A 23,932-nucleotide genomic window follows, 5' to 3' on the forward strand; every position below is an offset into this window, starting at 1 on the left:
CATAGGATTGCACATTAATGGGAGAAATCTACTTATTTTCAATAGATTTCGGAGTTTGTGATTATCATTGAAGTCATTTCAGATTTATAACCTGATTTAAAACGCCCCACTTCTGCCGTTTTAGCGGTAGTGCTAAAAATATTTTGTAGGGGAAATGGTTCAAAATTTTGGATGCACGGAGAAGTAAGTGATGATGGAGAAGCAGGACTGAATAATGAAGACTTAATCATTATTTTCCCAATTGCAGATTCCGCTTGACTCCAGCTGATTTTTTTGGATGCTAAATCCAACTACGCGATGTCTGGTAAACATGCAACAAGCCAAAGTCATCCTCTTTCGTTATGAATTCGGGATAAGTCGACGGTAAGTAAATAAATAAGTCGCAAACGGCAATTGTCTTATAGCATGTTTGAATTGCGCGCGCATATTTTGCCAATAGATAGCAGTATATGTCTCGTATGCTTGTCTTAGAGGCTGCGTGTCATTTTGCGTTCAGTTAGTCAGTCAGTGGCAGCCAGTGCAAGTTGGCGGGTGTGATACATGAGTGTACATGAAAAGAACATCTGTTACGAACATTTTATTGGGAACGCTTGGAACATCCACCGTGCAGTCCCCAATTAGCCCCCACGGATTTTCATCAGCTTGGACCTCTAAGAAATCATTTGAAAGGCCGTAGGTCGTAGGGGTTACCCGTTGGCTGCGACAGCAAGCAAAAGACTACTTGGCTGTCAGCTATCAAGGTCTGAATGTACAGGATCGATACGTAGAAAATTGAAATTAAATTCAGGAATTTAGCATAACTATTATTGCCTCTATACAGTTTTGCGAATTATTTATTAACTTACCCTAGTAGTTTATGTGTATTATTTAACAGGATGGCTCTGATAAAAATATCTTTCGGAAACCTCGGGAGACGCTTAGTCTAATAAACTAAAACAAAGCAATAGTAGGCCAACAAACTACTCGTACATCAACACGAGAAACGCTACATCAACATTGAGCCACACAGTAGAATGCAAATTTGCCCTCCAAGAGAAATCATAAATTTTTAACTTTTGATCAGGAAAACTTGATGGGATAGAGTCGAAACTTAATAATGCCTCAGGGGAACATGTAAATAATTTCACGTAAACTCTATGATTACAGAATTTCTTCGAAACTGTTCAGCTGAAATCTTCACTGAAAGACTGCAAAAAATTAATTAATTGGGCAAAAACGGAATTGTACTCTAGAGCTGACTAACTCAAGCAACCAAATAACAGAAGAATACTGCGCAAGAAATAAAAATCTTAATGCATACCGGCTGCCGAGGCCACCTCGAAAGGGGGATAAATTTAATTCGCAGAGGAAATAAGATCAGCAGAAAAGGGATATTTGTGGAAAACACATGCGCAGTCATCCTCTTTTTTTCTATTACCCTCCGTTTTTATGCAGTCATATGACGTGCAACGCCAGGTACATTATTACAGCAGGATCTAACTCAACTACATCAAATAACGCTCTTATTTATCCTTAGGTCAACAAACGCTTCTTCGATCGATCCTTTGCTCCCCTCATCTCATTATCTCCCTCAATATGGCGTGCGAGCACCGCCTGCCACACGCACTCTGCGGCGGATTGCGGAGCGGGATAGAATGTAGATGTAGACGCAGAAATTATTAACGCTTTCCGCTTGCTAATCTTTCCCTTTGATGAGTGGCGCAACAAAACCTCCCGTTACACGCTCCCGTGGGATGGGGAGGGAAAGTAAGAAGAGGTATGGGGGGCGAGGGCTGACGAGGGGAATTACGATTCGGGGTGGAAACTGGGTGCCGTGCTGTGGCAGGGGTGGGCGTAGAGGAGGCTTTAATTGACAGAGTGACGCATTCAGGGGTCTTGTCACGGCATGCGATGGCATCAGAGGGTAAACAAGAGGAGGGAATGGGGAGGAAAGTGGGGAAGCCGAAACGTTAAGCGCCCCCAGGAAGGAGAGCGGGCGTGCCGGGAATTAATCGTGGTGGGCGGCGAAGGGGGGCCTAGGGCTGAGGGCCCCGTAGGTGACGGGCCTCGCCTGCCCAAGGGATGCGAAGAACGACAAACAAACCGTCGGAACACTCTCTCGGACTAAAACATCACCAAACGAGTTCTATTCAGCCAATTACTATTACGCCCTATCAGAGGGAGTCTACCGTTTGATGGTAGGTTTTTGAGGGGCCCTTGGACTAACCACAAAACCGCATAGCAACCCATTGTAACATTATTTTTATTCATTGTAGGCTACTGGTAAAGGTAAACTTTTGAATTGAAATACAGACTAACCACCGCTGACCTTCCAATCCTCGCCTAACACGACACAGCACACTAAGATAAACCCCATATTCAATGCCACTTATATATTCCGCCTCCCTTCTTTCCGTCCAATATGCCAATTCTTTTCCACCCTCCACCTCGTCAGACTAATACCTTCTTCCCCTCTACTTAGGTCTTCAGCATTCCATTGCCAATCAATACGCCCTGCATCTACTTCCCTTGCCTTATTCGAATTTCTCCCAACAACCCTCTCTCCTCCCCTTATACAATATGCTATATACGTACTTATTCATTTGCTTTCTTTTCACCAATTTTAATTTTTCCATTCTTCTCCGCACCCAACCTCCAAAATACTATCGCGAAATTTCACTATTGCGGAACCAACGCAACCTAGTAAATGTTTTAATTCTCTTTTCACTGTGTTTTCTTCACGCCGCACTTTTACCGTAAAACAAAGGCTCTCTTTCCTTAAAGCCCCATTCCAGGATTAAGAAATTAAAAAAGAATTGAATTAAGCATTATACAACAACCTTATACAAAAACTATGCAAAGTAAATAAGTGCAGTGTTTCATATTTCCAAGAAATATGACCATATTAGCAGCGGCATTGTATGCGCGTTTTATCGCCACATCTTGTTTCTTTAAAGAACCCAAAATTTCGAATTGTATGAGGACCCCTCGACATCTTAACTAGCTTAGAGCACTCGGCTGGACATCGAGGGCTTTTTACACTCTGAAATTATTGCACTGTAAGGCATAAATATTTTCGTTAAAAGTCCCTTCACAAGCATTATTAAATGGCAGATTAAGAGTTCGACTTTGACTCTTATGGCCTTAATGAGCCGAAGAGCAATAGAACTTTAGCGGATTTCACCCAACCGATTTAACGATTCCTCCAATCGGTACACGGTATTAAATTTCCGTTTTTCCTCTTTTCTAAAGGTTTGCTCGAGTCCAGGAAAAAAGAAAAGTCAGTTCAGTTCTGTGACGGTACGAGTGGATACAAAATGACAAGTGGTGAAGCAAATCAAAAATAAATAAATCAAATCTAAAGAATTGACGATGAAGGAGTGGACAGGGTGTCGCGTCGCAATGAATGAATCGTGCTCAGAGAGGACAGCGGGCCGGCGTGGGTGACATACGAGAAGATTAGCGGTCATCGACGTCTGACTTGCAGGCTAGAAAACGACCTTGACTGCGGGATATAGCTCGAGGAAGGCGCTTGAAGCAGCAAAAGGTACAGACGAGACAATATTACACCGAACGGGATTAATTTCATAATGTTTGCGCGTTTCTCAAAAGGAACACATGAAGGAATTTCGTAATGTTATTTGCCAACATTAAAATCGAGGTGATTGACGTTGGGTCGAAGGGAAATAAAATGGCATCTGTCGAATGCTCCATTTTCCATCGGAGTTATTAGCTGAGATATTTACCTTCATTTCCTCAGGGTTTGATTGTGGGGAAATTAAAAGGCCAGCGGATAACCGTGAGTGTTTGGTCCCAAAGGAAACAACGCCGAATGGCGGAGAAATGAGAGACAGTACATTTTTCATGTCCCGTAAATAAACCTGAAAAATATTTAAATACGACGATCCTGGGCAAATAATTTACAAGCTTTCATTTCACAAAGACACTCAATAGCAAAACATTCTACCAAATATTAGAGCTATGAAAGTAAATAATAGAGTAATTATTCCCTCGCTGATATTTTTAATGGCAATCTAAAATTTTGAAATCCTTTCCCAAAGTGAAATATTTATTGCGCAAGCAGATAAAACTCTGAGTACCGGCCATGAATACAACAGAGCTTGTTGCGATTATTATGTGCGATCAATCAAACGCGTAAACTTTGGCGCAATTCGATGACCCAGCATTAAGTATTCCATGTTTTATTACTCACTCTGGTCGCGCGGCGGTTTTGATGAATTAGGCTCGTTATCGAGGGAGCAATCGCGGGATCACAGCGATTCGGAGAGCAAAAAAATATCTTGCGGCTAATTTGATTATTTTCTTCCTTTTCAATAAATCAACATACGTTACTCAGAGAAAATTTCAATGAAATCGCACATAATTGAATTACACAGAGCGAAAATTACATTTTGATAATTTATTACAGGAATTACTATTTTTCCACATTTTAAAATTCAATATGGGTATGATTTATCGTATACTATTTTTCAATTTCGTTTTCCACAAGCTGTATAGACAAGTATTAGCTGTATTAGAATTGATGATCTGATGTTTCAAGCTTCCCCTAACTCTCAGCCTTTTATTGGGTGGACGAACTTACTATTGTTTAAGTCAACGTTTCCTTTTTAATTCTTTTCATATTTTTAGACAAGGCTGTGGTTACTTGACACTTGAGGAGTGCTTTTGGCAAAACTTGGAGAGGTAGTGGCGAGGAATGCGTGGGAGATGGCGGAATGAGCAGACCGGATGCGGTAGCTATTGGCGGGCGTGAAAAACGTTCGCTTCGATTGGGTTGGCCATGTTGGGAGAGAATAGATGAGAAACGAATCCCGAGGCACGTCAATGAGAGCAAGAGAGCAAAGGATTAAAGAGAGAAGAGGGTAAACTGAGTAGCTAGGTGTGAAGGTGGTCGAAGGGTCTCTAGAATGAAGGAATACTGGGAGATTCAGGAGTGGAAAGACTTACATTGCATACGAGTGACACAGGCGAGAGAAATACCGCAGGGTATGCTAATGCGGAAGAAATTACTGAAATGAGGTATATTTATTATCACTGAAATCAGACTATTTCTTTTTCTTAACCGAAAAAAGTCCTGTGTTAATGTATGCCCACTTGAAAATTTTAATTATTAATTCTAAATATCAACTATGCCCTTAGCACAACGAAAGGGATACATTTTAAATGCATACCTATTTTTGTTAGTAAAGGGTAGGCTACAGTGTCATATTCCATTTTACATATTCCAATTCAAATATTAAGTCACTGTAGATCCCAAAAATTATGTCAGAAATTTTCTCTTTAAATACGACCTATCTCTGCACCTCACGGGAAACATTGGGCACTTTTCCTCGTAAATCATATTTTATCATATTTCTATTTCCACTCGTGAAATAAATACGGCAATAGGTACGCACACTATGAAAAATTTCATTAACGAACAAGAACTTCAGAGTACTTATTAAAAGTATTGGCCTCAAAAAGAACCTTATTTCATCATCATTGACCACTTAAAAATTGATTTCGCGAAAGCCGATGACCCTTGGCCAGCCGAAGGTCAAAGGTCAGATGAGTTCAGCGCCGTGCGTGAATATGTATCCCCTGCAACACAAATGCCTTCGCGTTTCTCCACCCGCCTCGCCAAAAGCCGTTCGATAAAACTGCCGAGAAATTAGACTCCGGGGCAACCTTGTATAATAGCAACTACTAATTATCAATCAAAAATACTAATTATTAACTTTGCATTACGCTAGGATTAGAACATCAGGAAAAATAAAGAACAATCAGCAAAATTAAGTTAATCGTTAAAAACATGGATGAAAATTCACGCAAAAAGACAGAAAAACGAAGTTTTTATGCATGGAGTATGCTAAAAAATAATTTGCGATTTGGAAATATCTATTTGGTTTCGCATAAACCTTGGTTCTAATGCATCTTCCAATGTGTGAAAGAATTTCAACTGATAATAAAATCATATACAGAAATACCAGCAGGATTACCCGTATTCCTCTCACCGTCCTAGACAATGCAAAGCATTTTAAATATACAGAGCCTGTTTTAAATTCGAATTATTGCACGTAGTCCAGTTCAATCAGTTCAGGTTTCCATCCCACATTTTTCATAACATCGAAACTATCACCGTTTCCCATTATGTCGGACATTTGTCCCCGCTTATTCAGATGGCATTCCGAGAATCTGTGCACGAGGAATGAAGTGAAAATCCCACAGCAAAGGTAAGACAAATAGAACCAGGACGACAGACACGAGCAGCCTTGCACACTGTTTGAGCTCTCGAAGGTGTCCAAAATTTACCCAAAAGAAACGAAATAGCTCTATAGCCCCCTAAATAGCATTCTTTCCGCGTTATATATTTTGATATTTTTCTTAGAGTATTCACTCATTGAATCTTGGGCTACACTACGTCGTGTGTGAAATAAGTGCCTCCCTTTACATCCCCAACTGTTCTTCCTCAATCTGGATGGAACGGATCATGAACTAAACTCAGAACTGGGAGTGCTCCGGTCAATCAGTACGGACGAAATTAAATCATGCTTGGGATTTTTATTCGGGGGCAAAAGGTCACTATATTTGGGAGAGGTTCAAAACTACATTTATTGAAAGATAAATGCGATTGAATCAATTAAAAACCTTAGCATGTATTCATAAAAATGTATGGATATTTTAAATGTTAGCAATGTCAGCATTAATTATTGAAATTGAACTCTATTCAGCAGTTCATCTTAATATGGCCGTTACTAAAGTCTCGATATACAATGGAACTTTCTTGAACATATAACGACTTATTTAGAAAAAAAAATTAAACTTATTATTTGTATTTCAGGCAGTAAGGTCCTGACTTCCAATCTACAGTATTATTGTATCGAAACACAGATGATATCTTCTCAAATAATGTAACTGTTTGCACATCCATGGCACAACGAGAAACTAACGTTCGATTAACAAACCTAATTACCTAATAATAAATCTATGATTAGCCAATTTAAACATTGAAAATTTATTCGTCTACATAAATATCCTGAGGGATTTTAGAAGAATTGGTTCCTTAGAGTTTCAACAACAGCCATCCTTGGCACAATATTCCTCCCGCTTTGCCCGCTACATTCAACAGCAAAGGCCTTTGTAGAGTCAATTACGGTAGGTAAAAACCAATGCTTAGATTTAAAAATTAGTACCAATTTAATACAAACGAAATCGCCGTAATATAAGTGGATCAGAGAGCAATTAACCTATTATTTTACTGAATAAAATCAGGCGAAACATGAAGTCATATATAGAGAGAAAATTTCCTAAATATCATACTTTGAAAAAGAATCCCTCATGTGAAAATAAAAAAAAAACAAGGTTACACTTGTGCCCAAAAATATTTCATGAACTACTGCTAAAAAAAGGAATCGAGCGAATTTGAAAAAGAAAAGAATTTCAACGCAAAAACAAAAAAATTCATTTTCGCTCACAGGCCCGCGTTATCTACTCCTCTTTCGCGAAAATTGCAAATTCAGTGCCTAACAATACTCGGTAGCAGCCTTTAAGCAATAGACCAGTGAAAGAACGACAATTCAAGGGGAAGAGAGCGAGAAACCTGTCGGGAAGAGGGCGGCCACCCTCCGCCGAGGCCGACAGCGGAAACCGACAGCCCTCGGAAGTGAAGGCCCGCGCACACGCTCCCTACCGCCGAGGACATGTCGCGACCCCGACCACGGAATGCCGAGATTCAACAGGAAGACCTCAGTGCACCGATGAACTTTACTGATAAAGTATCTTCAATGACACTTACCCAAGACGCCGTAAGAGTGGGGATCCGGATGTTGGGACTAAAGCCACGAATAAGGAGGATGGGGTCTTTAAAGGGGAGATACACTCAGGTATCTTTATAAGGAGGTTCCTACCGCTTCCTGCGCAGACTTCATGCGTCGGAGAAACGAATCCATAATTCTACCTTCGCGACAGTTTATCATTCTTTATCTTTCTTAAACCTCCTGACCTGCCGATGCGCGGAGCCTGGATTATTTATGTCCTCAGTGCGGTCGGTCAATGGCATTCCATGTTAATACTGTAAAAAAAACGCTTAGTCTGGAACTGCATCTCGAACTTTGGAGGCTTGTGTTTTTACACCTTAGTTTTCCAGCAACTGGAGTTGATTTTATGATGCATCCCGTTCGAGTCAGAATTCTTTAAGTTTTTCGGATGGATCTCCAATTCTTGCCATACAAGCGCAGTGGATTTAAAGTAAAGGGAAACTGCAAGAATATTTCACATTTCCCCCACTATATTGTACCCAAGTGCTGCTTAATAAATGATAGCAGCATTTAGAATACGTATATGAATGCGGGAAAAGGACATCTATCGAAAGAAATCAATACTGCCGAATTCCATTCTCTTCATACGAGCCATGGTAAAATGGAAAATTTTACATTTTAATCAACAACTCGATAGCGTAAATGTACAATTACATTTCATCCAAAGACTGCATAGCTTCGAAACTATTTTTGCACATCGTTTCACAAAAAAATAGAAAATAATATGCACAGACAGTGGAAAGCAGCAGTCTTTTCATTCAGGCGAAATACTCCCATAACACGAGCGTGCGTGATTTCTCGACATTATCTACTTACTCTGACCGGATCGACTGTTGAAAAGTCAAGTGAAGTTAACGCAGCGGAAGATTTCAAATGGTTTGACACTGGTACATTCTGCACTTACCTGGAAAATATAAATATTTATGTTCAATAGTTGTTTTTAAAAAGGAAATATTAAATTTTACAATCACAGGCATAATAAAATAACAATTAATTCTATAAAATGAAAAAGAACAAAAAATGAAAAATAATTATATAACGTAATCGTCCGTAGCCTTTGATTGAGAAGATTGTTATGCCCAAAGAGAAACTTATAGGATAGGGATCTGGCTTTTCGTTAAAATAACCGAAAATTAGTTAACACTGGTGCACTTTGTGAATTTCTCCATCAATGGATCGACGACCACTGGGCAACTGGGACTATAAAAAGTGCTAACCTCTGAAATTGTTTCCCTTCTCCTTACCGAATACTCACATTATTTGAAAATTGTTTTAGGATTCACCGCTAATTCTGAAAATACGTCATGTAATAAAGGAAAAGGTTCAAATTGCCTGGCATAAGAGCTGCTATAATATCACTGTCAAACCTGGAACCCATAGAACTAATTACAATCTCAAGAGCGAATAGGTTGGTTGGATACCAAATCTCTTCTGTCAAGTCTGGCCACCGCTTTACTGTCTGCTAGGCGCTCAAGGTGTTTAGACGCCGTCTCTAAGTCGCGCTACGATTCTAAAATAGTACAAGAGTGAAACATTTTGGTTTTGAATACTCTAAGAATACACATTAGTGATTTTGACACATCACTCAAGCATTGGTTTTTCTTAAGTCGTACCAAGTCCGTTTATTGAAATACACTGTTTCTTAAAAATCACCTGACGCTAGTGATTAGGAAGATATTTATAGACAAACGAAGTTTCATAATGTTGGCCTTAGCAAGACCGAATCCTTGATGAATAAAGGCTTGAAAGTTGCCGCGTAGAGGACAAGCATGACCTTTGGTGTGATAGCGAAGTTTCTGCAAACTGCCCACCAATACGATATGCCTTTGCGAAAGACGGCCGTAAGAGATAAATCATAGACTGGAGGCTTAAAAGTTGCAGGTGTGGAGGGGAATGAATAAGGTGCAATGATCGCAAAGACAAGCTAGCGAAGACTTAATTGGCATAATTAAAGAAAAGAGAGAAGCCTGTTGAGAGAAATTAAAAGAAGGCAGGAAAATACATGCCGGACTTTTTTGCGGGGATAATATATTGAAGGATGTAATGTTCAGGGGAAAAATGTAGGGTACGCGATTCAGAGGGAAAGAAAAAATGAGACTAGTTCCGCAAAAATTTTGCAAAACTGAAGAAACGTCTATTGTAGTCCAAGGAATTAGTGTATTCATTTAATTCGGTGTCTGGCAAAGTTAAGAATGGCACAGGGCCGCAGCCCCTACGCCCACCAAATATTTTTCGTGACCGATTGACAAGATTTGAAGACGATGATCCGACAAGCGCCCTTCAAAGCTAACTTACGAAAGGACATTTATTCGAGTGAGGCATTTCCAAATGCTTGTGGGAAATAAAACGGAAAGTGACTGATAAGTAGTGTGCTCCATCGCCACTTTTTTCTTCTCAAACCAGTTAAAAAATTCATTGACACGTGTTTTTCTTTTTATTCGAATTCGCCAGCTATTTGAAAAGTTATGGGCGGCGGAAGAACGCAACGACGAATAATTTCGCTAAAACGACCGATGTTTTTTACCACACGGAAGTATGTTTTTACTGTCATGATTACCTTTAAGCGTATCGCCGCAGACCTGCTTTGTTCTACCTATTCGTGCCAAGTCTCTGCAAGAAGAAAGACAACCGAATTTTCGAAAAAAATTTCTTTTGAAAAAATTCACCTCCCGAAATTCGTCTACATATTATTTTATCCTCTACTGAAATCCTCTACTTGGCGAATCGAGCACTTCTGCGCACCGATTACGGAATATTTCACAAGAGTACGTTTAACATAAAATTCGTAAAATATTCGACTGGTTTCGAAAAACCAAGTTACGTTTCTTATTCAGGTCAAGTTTTTATTCTCTCCCGACGAATATCCACTCATTGCTGTGTTATGGCGTGGAGAAGTCGCACAAGAGGTTTCTCCGTCAACCGAAAGGAGCGGAAGTCCGACGTGTTATGGGGTTGAGGGGCTAGCGAATGCACTTGATAGGTTTGCAAGATATCCCCGCCCCTAGAGGGGAAAAACTCATTACCCTATGGAGTTTTCCATTAAGACAGCGGATGGAGACCAATTATATATTCTGTCAGCGTCCTGAACTCTCGTCATCTGTTTCTGATGAGAGGTGGAGAGGCAGGCGCATTTCAACCCTTCAGAAAAGCGGAGGAATGGATTAAAGGGATAACTCCTGTCCACGATCACTCACGTTCTATGGTTCCCTCCGAGGTCAGGGAAAAAAAGAATTTTGAAGGGTCATCAATAAAGGATTAATCCTATGAATGTCAGTGGGCAAATTGCTTTACGTCATTTCGTAATCATTACGCCACGATAGCACGCAGAACTATGAATTATTTTAATACTTATTAGCGTGAGGCTTCAGGAACGTTTAGGTTAGTCTACCGTTAGCCGCATTTATAAGATAAAATTAATATTTTCTATGAAATTAAAACCAGCCAAACCCTATGGGTGATAAATGAAATGAAAGTGGGAATAAGCTATTCACATTTCCAACGATCAGAAATATTCCAAACAGCTTTATTAACTATCAAAGCTATTTCTGGTAATTCCCAGAAGAAAAGTCGTGTTTAGAATAATGCAATTGAATAAACGAAATTGTCAGCTACGAAAAATGTCCATTGCGAATACTACTGGAATGAGGCCCCTAACTTCAGGAACAATTGCTGAAATGGATTACGTATTCAATTATTAATTCTCTTTGAATGTATTTATCTGTGCATACGCCTTTGAGCTTAGTATTGGGTGAACTATGTCGACACATATCAAACAGACCTTCGGGTTCATTACTAAGTTCACGTTTTTTTTAAAGGGATAATATTTTTATGGGTTCAACTCCGAGAAGGAAGCATGTACCTCTTAGACATGAGTTTCACCAAGGATATCACTGGCTCAGTAGCAATAAAAATCCAATTGTAAAAACACGATACATATTTGGGATAATTATTTACCAGTTAAATGATTGACGAATAATTCAAGTTTTAAAAATTCCATTGAATTGATACAAAATTCAACCCACTAAGATCCATAATTTTCAAGAGCAAATTGCACGTTTATGGTTTCCCAAGAACATATCTGTAGTTATCTTTACACCCAAGTATTTTACCGATTCCACGTGTGAAATGTTAGTTTCCTCTAAAGGTTTTTTCTGGTGAAATACTTTTCCTTAAAAATGTATCGGAACAAATTTACTCAAATTTAATTCTAGCTCTCATGTCTCTCACCATATTTGAATTGCATTTAGGACGTAGGCTAATGATACTCGTATAAAAGGAACCATAGCGGACCAATAACACTTCCTTGTGGGACACCTGATGTTACGCTTACTGTTTCCGATGATACCCCGTCTATTACGAACCTTTGCTCGCGGCCTGTTAAAAAGTTATTAATCCAATCTGTTACACATTTATAAATCACATAGCTTCTCAAATATTGGAGCAACGTTTTAAGAGAGACTGTCGAATGCTTTTTTAAAAAAATATAGAAATAGCATTGACCGGAACGTTCTTTTCTCCCGAGACCTAAATATCATGAACGAAAAGTGCCAGTTGTGTCTCGCGAGATCTACCTTTTCGGAAACCGTAGGATAGAAAAGGATCAAGAAATAGCGAAGGAGACTGCCGAGGAATAGGAGTTCCAGTTCCAGGCTCCTTTGACAGGAGCAATTCGAAAAGTATGTGATTAAATGAGATTATCGATGGATAGGAAGGGTAAATTAAACAGATAAACTGGAAGTAAAACCAATGCCCGAGTACCGAAAATATACTAGCTAGGGTGATGACACATATAGGTCCTAACAACGCCCCGTCTATCGAAATTACAGGTATATTTAACAGGTATATTTATTCCCTGTATATTTCAAAAATCCCTTAGAGAGTGCAAGTTCCTAAGCATCCGAAAACCGCGCAAAAAATGCCTATTATTAAAAGTGGTGACAGGGAGGACCCCAATAATTACAGACCAATTTCTCTCACTTCAACACATATGTTGAAATATTTTGGAGCACCATATTGTCAGTTCCATAATGATATACCTTGATAAAATTAACTTTATAAGTAACAATGAACACGGATTCTAGAAAACCCGCTCATGCCTTAATTTTATCGAGTGAAAATGTTAGGCAAGTGGATTCGATCTTTTTGGATTTTCAAAATGCATTTCATAAGGTTCCCCATGGTAAATTAATTCATAGATTGAAGTTTGCAGGCATAATTTATGTAGAATGGCTGGTGACTTACCACCCCCTTCCACACACGGGGGTGGCAGGTCACCCTGCAAGCGGTCGCAAGGCTTGCGGGGTAATATGTAGATGTAGATGAAAAAAGGGCGCAATAAATTGGACTGAAGACTTTCTGTCAGAGCCGGAACAGAGGGTAGTCCTTGACGGACCTAGTTCAGACAACGTGTGAGTGACCTCGGGGGTACCTCAGGGAAGTATAAGAGGACCCGTTACTTTTCTTTATTTTTGTCAACGATTTGAACCAGGAAGTGGAAAGTAAGATTGGGATGCTCGCGGATGATACGGTAATTTATCGGGAGATACCTGGAGATGAGGATCCTTTAACTGTAGCACAGGATCTAGATTGAATTACTGAATGGTTTTCAAAATGGGGATTGCCATTAAACCTTAATAAATGTTCGGTAATAAATTTATTTGAAAGATCAACGGGATTTTTTTGCCTATTAGCTGGAGTTTACCTAGAAGTAGTTGACTCGGTAAATTACCTAGGTATTACAATCACTTAAGACTTAACTTGGGGGACTCACACACGTAAAATCTGCGAGTAAGCATATGAAAAATTGGGATTAATTAGATGAATTGTTGGCAGAAGTGACTCCAAGGCCAAGGAACGTTGTCACCACGCTCTTGTGAGCCCTCGTTTAGGATAGGCATCTAGTGTATGGGATCCGACTGAAACAATCCTCATTCGGGAAATTGATAAAGTTCGACGCCGGGCAGCCCGTTTCGCGTAAAACTATTACGATAAAACGAAAAGGGTCCGTGAAATGATTCTGCAGTTATGTTGGAAATCAGTAGAAGAAAGAAGATTCAATAGTAGGTTGAACTTACTAAATAAATGCAGATCCGCATGTTTCAGCGCCGAGGTCTCGCAAATTATTATACATTGGTCGCTTGGATCATGCCTATAAAATGCGGGAAATAGATGCCACAACTAGCAGACTCAAGGACTCCTTATTCCCACGGACAATACGGGATAGCAACTGTAGGGCTATAGAAAGCAAAGATTCCAATTGCCACCCTCAGCGTCTTGTGAAAAATTATTTGACTTAATTACATGTACTTTCACTAACCTCGAGTGATTTTTTGTCAAAATCCTTCCTGCATGACCGCATTAGAATGCCATTAAATAAATTAGTGCTCGTTACAATATTGCTTACTCTTCTTTGTTTTTTAAGTTTCCCCTTCCACCCCTAGTCTCTTTCCATGGGGGAACTTCCCGCTATCTGCAGCATTGTGTCACATTGCCTACCTGTGTCCTTGGGGGAGGACACCATTGTATGCTACATGTCCATGTGGTAGTGGATTTCACCTTCTCACTTTTCAAATTATAGCTTGCACGTTATTGGATAATTGTTTACTACATTCTAAGGTGAAATTGATGGTTAGTCGATAGTATATACCTGTATATTTGCATGCGTATAAGTTAAAAGGGTTTTTGCATTAATGTGTACGCCACTGTGGGCAAAGGTTTGCATAGATGTGCTGAGTTTGCATGCGGTTTTGCTCTCCTTTACTGGTGGTGACCTAACACCCCCCGCTACACGCCCTTGCGGCAGCTTGCGGGGTATTATGTAAACTAAGACGAGGTAAGAAAATAGAGCAGGTGGAGCAGAGTTTAAAACTTTAATTCCTAAGATTCCGCACACATGTACCTGACCGTGCATGTCCGCATTGGAAGAACCATTCGCCATTCTCCCCACGCTGGTCTGCAAGCTACACCACCGTTCGTTTCGACTATTTCATTCGGTGATTCGTTTATGCAGTGCTGAACATTATATGGAACCAAGCAAGAGGAAATGCGATTCTCTCGCTCCCTCTTTAAGTATTTCGTTCCCCGCACGAAAACCGTATAGCAGCGGCGAACAAGAGAGGCAGAGGGAGGAACGCCGATGATAAGGGGGGAAAGGGAGGAGAGCACTGGCCCAGCCAAGCGCGAGCCCCCCGCCCCCCCCGTGCTGCCGCTGCGTCATCTTCGCCCCCGTGCTCGCTCGCCTGCGAGTCGCAAGATCGTGCCCCGAATACCCTCCGCCCCCGTCCCGTCGCCTCCCACCTCGGCGGCCCGGCCCACACCCCCCACCGCACTCTGCGCGTCGCTCTCTCCACGTTGCCCCCCTCCCATTTTTCCGGCGCCTCCCTCTCGTCTCCCCACATACGATTGAACTCGGCGGCGGAGGGAAACGAACCGTTCACCGCACAGGGGGTAGCAAGCAAACGGGGGACAGAGGGTGGGGGCTTGTGCACACAGGCAAACATACATATGGAATACATGCACATGGAAGAGGGTGCAATCACGTTCACACTCGTATAACCGAAGGTTCCCAACTTTTTTAACTCACTCGGGAGTGAGTTAAAAAAGTTGGGAACGAACGTATTTCGACCTATCCACGGGTGCAAGACAGCACCAGGTGTTCGGATCGGGCACAGAACCTCATTTATACGTACATAGGTAGGCTTTGGACGACCTCTATACAATCATTTAATGCAACAATTTCAGAGTGTAAAAATCATTCGCCTTGACTGGGATTCGAACCCAGATCCCTCAATATCCGGTCGAGTGCTTTAGCCACTTAAGCTACCGAGGCGTCCTCTTAAACTCTGAAATTTTGGGGCTTTTAAAGGTACAAGATGTTGTGACGAAATACCGTACATACAATGTCACAGGCATTCGTAGTCGTGCGCGAGGCGCCACAGTCCACGAGGTTAAAGCCAACTTTAAACACTTATGGTGTTTTCACTTTGACGAATGCCTGTCGCTTTGACGAATGCCTGTGACCTACGAATGCCTGTGACCTACGAATGCCTGTGACATTGTATGTACGGTATTTCGTCACAACATCTTGTTCCTTTAAAAGCCCCAAAATTTCAGTTTAAGAGGACGCCTCGGTAGCTTAAGTGGCTAAAGCACTCGACCGGATATTGAGGGATCTGGGTTCGAATCCCAGTCAAGGCGAATGATTTTTACACTCTGAAACTGTTGCATTGAAATGCACATTAGCGGATGACTCCGTTAAAAGTTACTGTTGCGGCATCTCCCGCAGTTTCTTTGGAATCAATCATTAAATGTTACCTATCACTGGGATTCTTCCAAGGTTTTTAAAACTCTTGTTTAGTCTATTATTTCATTTTTCAAACGCAATACCAAATACTAGTCTGTAGACCGTTTGAAATGTATTACATTTTACTGTACCCCTTGTCTAACATTCTCCCATCTATCACGGCCTTGCGCATCCCACTTTTTCTCAACCTGTTGACCTTCATCTTAATTCCTCTTTCTGAATCCCACCAACCAGATTCCAAACTTCACCCGCCACGTAAACCACCATCGCGTGTCTCAAATTCACATGTACAAACATTTTAACTACCCTCATCCCACAGTATCATTCTCCAAGTTTCCGAAACATAGAGTAATACGACTCTGCACTACGCAGGTACTCAGAAATAACAAGTATACCCACATAAATAAACCTCCATGTTACCTTTTGAAGGATTATTTCGTTTTTTGGTGGGTCCTTGAGTTCTCTTAGAACTATGCAATGCACACTTAGCGGGTGACTCCGTTTAAAGTTACTCTTGCGGCATCTCCCGCAGTTTCTTGGAATCTCCCCGAGAACTGTTGCCTACCAAGCGACAACATCCCCAAAGAAGTTAATACTCCAAATGGAGCTCCATTTCAGAGCATTACTAATGCTGAGCTTCGTTATCACAGAAACAATTTTCATTAAAAATTCGTCCACAGATGTAACTTACAACGATCTAATCCTTAAGACTCCCCAACCAGGACCATTTGTACTTGCAGGTTTTCTGCCAAGGTGAAGGTATTAATGATTGTATCCCCATTTATGGGTACTCTTTACGATCGAAATCTAGAATTATAACCTCACCTAGCTGTTTGTAAATGGCATACAGTGCCCAAATGGTCCTTATGTTAAAACGCGTACTTATAACTGAGAGGAAAAGAGTGTGTTTTAAGTGTCCAGCTTCTTTTCATTTATCGTACCAAACGTTTGGGTCAGCATACAGCCAATTACGAAAAATACTCCACAAGTCTCGCAATTCAAAAAATCCAATTCCAACGGGCCTGTACATGGTGACCACTGACTCTTGAATTTAATACGCTCCAGTTCTTTTGATGGGATTTTTGGGATGCCGCAGCAAGTCCCTTAATCATTAGGGACAATGGCAACTGGTGACCGGTTGTCGTGACCGATTCGTTCTATAGGACTCCTTCACTCACTCTTTGAATCAAATGACCGACGATTCAATGAGTGAAAATATGTCAATCATTCAAACATTCCCATTCGTTTCCAAATTTAATTTTTATTTTATATTTCAGGAGTCTAGATTTCTCAGTCTATACCTAGACCCCAAACCACACAAAATGTCCACAAGCAACACCAAAACCTTTGACTACTCATTATTTCCACCTCCATTCATTTCGTCCAACATGCCTGTCCTAATCCTGCCTCTTCCTAGCTTACCCAACACTCTCCATTCCATCACAGTATCCAACATCCCACTCCCTATCAATACACCCTTCATCAATTTGTCCTGCCTTATGATATCTCCCAAAAATCCCCTATCCTCCCCCACCACACCTAACACTTCCTCGTTTGGTTTCCTTTCTGTTCACTTCACCTTCTCCATCATTCACCACACACACATTTAAAAAACCTTCAAACTACGCCTATCATCATGATCCTGCTGGCTGAAGTTTCAGAGCCATTAAAAACCGCGCGTTATTTCGTAAAGACGCCAGGCGCATAACTGCATATTTTATAACTTGTTTAATAAGTATATGTTGCATATCTTAAAAGATACATTATCAAACCTTATCACACTTAAGTGTCCTGCATTTAAATGCATATTCAAAATTTGACCACTTTTTTAATTCAGTGTTAATACTAATTTATATAGATATACATATTTTGTACTAAGGAAATATTTTGTTTCTACCTATGAGTTTATTGTCTTTCTTTTTATTTTGCCTTCATTTATGTCACTACGTTAATTTTCTTATTCATATTTTGGGCCATAAATGGCTAATTTTTCTTACCAGGCATAAGATTTGAGATGGTGTAATGTTCTCCTAAAATTAAAACATTTAATTTTTAATACCAGAGTCGCGTGTTCTGAACCATTCACAGCAATAAAAATATTTGATTCCTTTAAAGAAGTCAGTCAACTAAATACAAGGGTTTCTTCATGGCCAACGTATGTAATTCCTCGAACAGTTTCATAGTGGGCTATATTCCTTATTTAGTAATTGTTTTAGCTATGAGAAATTCTGAATAGCTCCATGTTACATTAATTTTAAATTACGAAAATATAAAAATGACAATTATATCACCCGTCTTTTCTTTAGAAATAAATATATTCTTCTCAATTAATTTTTGAAAAATATTTTTGAGGAAATGTTTAGACTAAGTGACACCTTTTGTAATTTAATAAAGTTAAATAAATATTCACTTCAAATTACAGAAAATGTTGCTAAATGCATGCTTTCAATTCCTTCAAGTCCATCGGAAAATACTCCAGCCACATTTGATGAGGATTTGTCGAGTGAATAGAACACTGCAGAGAACAACCACATATTCAAGTTGCACCAGTGTTTGACATTTATCTCGACAAAATTTCATTTTTTAGCAACTTATATTAAATAAAACGATACGGTTGTCTCAGAGTGAGCACATCTATCTCATTTAACAATATCCCGGAAGGGAAAGTCCTTTGTGTTTCAAATTACTTCTCCCCACATACACCACAAATACAGGTATTTTAATAAGGCGGAAGAGGATGGGAAGCCATTATGACCATACACGCACACACGCACACACACATATATATATATATATATATATATATATATATATATATATATATATATATATATATATAACAGTAACAGACAATATAGAAACACAAAAAAAGATCACTCACACGCTATTTCTTGATAATTTCGACGGAATTCTACTCCGTCTTCATCGGAAGATAGAGAAGTAAACTTCTAAACATCTTCTAACTTCTAAAGATTCTACTCCGTCTTCCGATGAAGACGGAGAAGAATTCCGTCGAAATTATTAAGAAATAACGTGTGAGTGATCTTTTTTTGTGTTTCTATATTGTTTGTTACTGTTATATATATATATATATATATATATATATATATATATATATATATATATATATATATATATATATATATATATGTGTGTGTGTGTGCGTGTGTGCGTGTATGGTCATAATGGCTTCCCATCCTCTTCCGCCTTATTAAAATACCTGTATTTGTGGTGTATGTGGGGAGAAGTAATTTGAAACACAAAGGACTTTCCCTTCCGGGATATTGTTAAATGAGATAGATGTGCTCACTCTGAGACAACCGTATCGTTTTATTTAATATAAGTTGCTAAAAAATGAAATTTTGTCGAGATAAATGTCAAACACTGGTGCAACTTGAATATGTGGTTGTTCTCTGCAGTGTTCTATTCACTCGACAAATCCTCATCAAATGTGGCTGGAGTATTTTCCGATGGACTTGAAGGAATTGAAAGCATGCATTTAGCAACATTTTCTGTAATTTGAAGTGAATATTTATTTAACTTTATTAAATTACAAAAGGTGTCACTTAGTCTAAACATTTCCTCAAAAATATTTTTCAAAAATTAATTGAGAAGAATATATTTATTTCTAAAGAAAAGACGGGTGATATAATTGTCATTTTTATATTTTCGTAATTTAAAATTAATGTAACATGGAGCTATTCAGAATTTCTCATAGCTAAAACAATTACTAAATAAGGAATATAGCCCACTATGAAACTGTTCGAGGAATTACATACGTTGGCCATGAAGAAACCCTTGTATTTAGTTGACTGACTTCTTTAAAGGAATCAAATATTTTTATTGCTGTGAATGGTTCAGAACACGCGACTCTGGTATTAAAAATTAAATGTTTTAATTTTAGGAGAACATTACACCATCTCAAATCTTATGCCTGGTAAGAAAAATTAGCCATTTATGGCCCAAAATATGAATAAGAAAATTAACGTAGTGACATAAATGAAGGCAATGTGTAATGTACTATTCGGCACTTCCGTGTTACATCTACGAAATCATATATATATATATATATATATATATATATATATATACTACCTTGATCAAAAATTTCCCGGAATTTATTCAGAAAATTAAAAAGACAAGTTTATTCATCTAAATCTATATTGTCCCCTTCAAAGTAATCCCCATCGACTGCAACACACTTATGCCAGCGCTTGATCCAATCCTCGAAACATTTTTTATATTCGGTTTTCGGTATGTCCATCAGTGCTTCCTGCGATTTTTCCATTACTTCCTCTCGGCTGCTAAAACGCGTTCCCCGTAATGGTTTTTTAACTCGATTGAACAGAAAGAAGTCACAGGGAGCCAAATCAGGTGAATTCGGTGGCTGTTGGATGGTATTTGTTGCATTTTTCGTCAAAAAATTACGAATAATGATAGCACTGTGCGACGGTGCGTTATCATGGTGCAAAATCCACGAGTTTTCTGCCCACATTTCTGGTCTCTTTCGGCGAATTGCTTCACGCAAACGTCTCATAACGCCCAAATAATACTCTTTGTTTACTGTCTGGCCTTCTGGCAAAAATTCATGATGCACTACACCGTTGTAATCCACGAAAACCGTCAGCATTGCCTTCTTTTTTGACTGAAAACGACGTGGTTTTTTTGGTCTCGGCTCATTTGGTGAAAGCCATTCACTTGCCTGATGTCTGGATTGCGTGTCGTACTCATAAACCCACGTCTCGTCTCCAGTAATGATCCTTTTGATGAATGTGGGATCGGATTCAGCCTCGCAAATCATGTCTTTTGCGACGTCAACACGGTCTCTTTTTTGCATGAAATTGAGGTCTTTCGGCACCAACTTTGCTGCTACACGACGGAAACCCAAATCATTAACCACAATGTCTTGGGCGGATCCATAGGCAATGTTCAAGTCCTCCGCTATTTCTCTGATGGTTAATTTGCGGTTATTGACCAACATTTCTTTTACTTTATCAATTTTTTCACCGACTTTCGATGTCGATGGTCTGCCACTGCGTTCATCATCTTCGATTGACTCACGACCACTTCTGAACCGCTCGTGCCACTGGTAAACGTCCGTTTTTTTTAGAGAATCGTTGCCGAAACACTTTTCCAACATTTCCAACGTCCGTGCGCCACTAAATCCGTTTTTTACGCAAAATTTAATACAAGTTCGTTGTTGCAAATTTAAATCCATTTCTGCAATTGTAAAAAATCGCCAACACACACAGAGATAGATGTACTCTTGGCTACGTAACTTTTGCAAATGTCAAGTTATGACACTAAGATTTAAAGGGAATATCAACAACAGATGTACCAATTTAACAAAAAAAAACAGAACTCAAATCGGAACGGTGGGAGCGCCACACGGTGGTTATTCCGGGAACTTTTTGATCAAGGTAGTGTATATATATATATATATATATATATTTTTTTTTTTAAGGTAATCTACCGGTTAAGGTAGGTGTTTGGATGGACACAACTACCAAACAAACATTTTATTATTCCTAACAAAACACAAAATCCATCATCCTACTCTATATCAGGTCCCTCTTCATCTCTGAGTACTTTCTTCCTCCCTTCATCCCGTCAAACATCCCTATCCTGTTCCTTCCCTTTCCTCTTTTGCCCAACATTCTACCCTCTATCACAGTCTTCAACATCCCACTGCCGGTCAACACCCCCTTCATCCACTTTGCTGCCTCCATAGGATTGCTCCCAACAAACCCCTCTCTTCGCCCACCATACCAAGTACTTCCTCATTTGTTTTCTTCTCTGTCCATTTCACCTTCTCCATTCTTCTCCACACCCACATTTCAAAAGCCTCCAATCTACGTCTATCCTCCTGCTTCAATGACCATGTTTCCGCGCCGTACATAGCTACGCTCCATATCAAAGTTTTTACGAGTCTTTTCTTAACATCCTTACTCAACATCCCTGTCATCAACTCCCTCCTCCTTGTGAAAACCTCTTCGCCTAGCGCAATTTTTCTTCTTACGTCCCTACTACTTTGACCGTGTTGGTCTAAAACACTACCGAGATACGTAAACTGTTCTACCTGCTCTAGTTTTTGCCCTCCTATTTTAATGTTAAGCTTGGCCTTTTTCTTTCTAGAAAATCGCATAACCTTTGTTTTATTAATATTGATTCTCATCCCATACCTGTCGCACTGAATTTCCAATTCACTCAGCAATGCTTGCAGCCCCTTGGCTAACTGACAAACTAAAGCTTGATCATCAGCAAACCTAACTGATTTTACGAATTCCCCGCCCACTTTCATTCCTACCTCGAGTTCTTCCCATGCCTCTTTGATCATTTCCTCTGCATACAGGTTGAACAGCAACGGTGATAACGGGCAACCCTGCCTTACACCCCTTCCTAACACTGCCCATCCTGACTCCACGTTTCCCACCCGCACCTGAGCAGTCTGAGACATATACAGGTTGCGGATTAGCCTCCTTTCCCTCCAATCTATTCCTATTTTCTGCAGAATACTCATTAGTTTTTCCCAATTCACTCTATCAAACGCTTTTTCGAAATCTACGAAACAGGTAAATACCTCCTGGTTGTGTTCTATATTCCTCTCGATTAATAATCTCATTCCTGCAATGGCATCACGCGTAACTCTCCCCTTGCTAAACCCAAACTGATCATCCCCTAAGTAATCATTTGCCCTACTCTCTATCCTTTTGTTTATGATCCTGAGAACACTTTAGCTGCGTGGGATATCAAACTTATTGTCCTGTAGTCCTCACATGATGTTGCCTTTACCTTTTTCGGAATAGGAATAGGATTTAGGATAGGATTAGGAATAGGATAGGATTAAAATGATGGACAATACATATATATATATATATATATATATATATATGCATAAATAAACACACACACTACTATATTATATATACTATACTATATGAGTACTACTGTTTCTTCTGAGGAAGACGGAGCAAAATTCCGTCGAAATTATTAAGAAATAACGCGTGTGTGTTCTTTTTATGTGCTCTTACATTGTTTATCGCTGTCCAAGTTATATATATATATATATATATATATATATATATATATATATATACTCATTTATATAGAAACAGATATGAGGAAAAGGGATAGGAACACACATAAAGGATGAACACAGGAGAGGAGGAATTGTGGGCAAGGCAATGTGGCTCGTCTCTTCTTCTGGCTATGCGTGCCACGAAACGCACCGTTATTATCCTTTATGATGTTGTATGATTCCTTTACTACTATCCCTTCCTCTTTGTGTCTTGTCTATTTCTCCTTTGGTGGGTGAACCAGCCCCTTGACGCCATCTCTTAGCGAAAGAATCGGGGCGCTAGGCGACATATTAGACCCACGGATCTCAGGGTAAATTACGTTTCCTTGATAGCTCAAGTGGTTAAGAGCATCCGCCCGGCAAGTGGAAAGATCCGGTGTTCGATTCCCGGTCAAGGAAATATTTTTACCCTTGTGATCCGTTCTATTCCGCCTTGCCCACCTCGCCTGTGTTCGTCCTTTATGTGCTCCTATCCCTTTTCCTCATATCTGTTTCTATATAAATGAGTATTTGTTCGCCGTTTGGCGGGATTTCGTGTTTGAATGTATATATATATATATATATATATATATATATATATATATATATATATATATACTTATATATATACATACACTTACTTATATATATCCTTTATATATACACGGAATTCCCTCAAGAGACTAAAAAATATTCATGTTGATATAGTTATATTGCAAAGGAAACGATCTGAAGAACTTATGTTCAATAAGAATATCTGTACTCATCACCCATTGA

General features: G+C 39.5%; 1 non-coding gene across 1 annotated transcript; it reads left to right on the forward strand.

The window, feature by feature from the left end:
* The first annotated feature begins 23,499 nt into the window (after nucleotides 1-23,499).
* Nucleotides 23,500-23,575, forward strand: TRNAA-GGC (transfer RNA alanine (anticodon GGC)). Its single transcript has one exon. It is a non-coding gene; the product is annotated as a tRNA-Ala (tRNA).
* The last annotated feature ends 357 nt before the right edge of the window (nucleotides 23,576-23,932 follow it).

This window comes from Hetaerina americana, unplaced genomic scaffold, assembly GCF_022747635.1.
Source record: "Hetaerina americana unplaced genomic scaffold, ioHetAmer1.1.p SCAF_2, whole genome shotgun sequence".
In the NCBI taxonomy this organism is placed as follows: Eukaryota; Metazoa; Arthropoda; class Insecta; order Odonata; family Calopterygidae; genus Hetaerina; species Hetaerina americana.